The following is a 1,655-nucleotide window of genomic DNA, read 5'->3' as shown; positions in this document are numbered from 1 at the left end:
TTTATTGGCACCAGGGTGAAGTTTATGGTAAGTTTTTCCTCATAAAACTGTATCTTGATGTGTGTTTGTTTTTCAAAATCATTAGCATCGCAAGATTTGTTTAGTTTACACGTCCGTAATGCACACCCGCCTTCAGAGTCAAGAACCAATCAAATTTTGTGAAGAGAAGCGACCTGAGAGCGCGATTCGCAACGCTGCGATCGCTATCGCGTCCTGTGTGTCGGGTTTCACCCTGGCTGTGATGACAGCCGCTAATCGCTGTAGTTTGTCGCTGCCCGTGTGTCGAGCCCTTAATTGTTAAAAATAAATGACTTTACTTAAAAAAGGTATTTGTATTTCATGTATAACTGCATTTGGCCCGCAGCCATGGATAGATTTTCATTTTGGCCCCTTCGGGGAAAATGTTTGGGCACCCCTGATTTAAACCATCACTAGCCACACTCCATACCAGTAAGTGGCGGTAATGCTACTAACAGTTTGCTGCCAACCACCATAAATCCGACAGAAGAAGAAGAAGACCAAGGAGAAGAAGAAGAAGAAGAAGAAGACTGCAACTAATCCGAACGAGCACTCCATAGCAAAGCTAACCTTTATAAACACGACGAGCCTTCGGATTTATTATTATTTGTATTTATTATTTACACATTTTAATGCTGTAATTTAATCCTGTAATTACAAAACTGATAATGAGCTAAATTAAGCAAAGCTAGCTGGTGAAGGGTTTTAATGTAGTCTAAACAGTGATACTGTTTTCTTACGAGGTATTTCTCTATTTAAAACAGTTTTGCGCTAACATGAAGCCTGCATGGCATTAATGAGTAGTGTCACCAACACAACTACCTACCTGAATATTTATCCGTAGTTGTCAAGGGGAAAGACGCGTCACGACATCAGGTGCAACAGCCGATACCTCACCTGCATCTCTCCGGCCCATTCTAGGACAAACTCAGAACCACTCTGTAAAAACAAACGAGGGGGGGGGGGGGGATATATCCTTTTCTCTACTGCATTGCTGCACAAAAAAGCTTAAACATGCCGCAAATAAGTCCGCTAAAAATAAGCTATTTACATCTTCAGGGAGCAGGCCTAATACACAGAGAAATGTACGAAACAAAAACCTTTACTCACGCACGCAGCTCGGTAATGAGCAACACTTCTGGGGGAAAATAAAATAAAACGAAGTCATTCATTCACGCATCGGCATTTAATTCATTTTCTGAACCCGGAGGATTCCCGTCTGACTCCGAAGAAGTCCACAACAGGAAATGGAGGAAGAGCTGCTCTGATTGGCTGAAGCTCGGCAGGAGCGCTGGATCTCGTTCTCTGATTGGTCGAACTCAAAGAGCCCTGATAAATATTTATATATTTCCTACCGGGCTTTTTTCAATAATTTATCCAGCGGGCAGATTAATTATTGAAGCACAAGGTTGGTGTTACTTGTTTGGTTACAGTTAATATCGGTGTGTCACGGGAGACAAAACAGAACAAACACTAATTTATCTTATGATGGTGGTATATTATAAAGATAAATTGCCAGTTGTAGTGCTGATGTATAGGGCTGTGTATTGGCAAGAATTTGGCGATACGATACATATCATGACAGAGGGGTCACGATACATCCCGATATATTGCGATACTGTAAGCAAGGCTTACAG

At 41.6% G+C, this 1,655-nt stretch overlaps 1 protein-coding gene across 3 annotated transcripts in view; it reads right to left on the bottom strand.

Moving 5' to 3' along the window:
* Positions 1-1,270, bottom strand: part of LOC106522060 (tectonin beta-propeller repeat-containing protein 1) — a 15,867-nt gene extending 14,597 nt beyond the window's left edge. For all 3 annotated transcript variants that reach the window (XM_014014907.1, XM_014014908.1, XM_014014909.1), the window contains exons 1-2: positions 1,129-1,270; positions 845-957 (exon numbers count right to left, since the gene is read on the bottom strand). The gene's annotated coding sequence lies outside the window, so the exon portion shown is untranslated. The remainder of the gene's footprint in view (positions 1-844; positions 958-1,128) is intronic.
* Between the last annotated feature and the right edge of the window lie 385 nt (positions 1,271-1,655).

The sequence above is a fragment of the Austrofundulus limnaeus genome, unplaced genomic scaffold, assembly GCF_001266775.1.
Source record: "Austrofundulus limnaeus strain Quisiro unplaced genomic scaffold, Austrofundulus_limnaeus-1.0 Scaffold120, whole genome shotgun sequence".
Lineage (NCBI taxonomy): Eukaryota > Metazoa > Chordata > Actinopteri > Cyprinodontiformes > Rivulidae > Austrofundulus > Austrofundulus limnaeus.
This window is presented reverse-complemented; position numbering and strand designations above follow the sequence as displayed.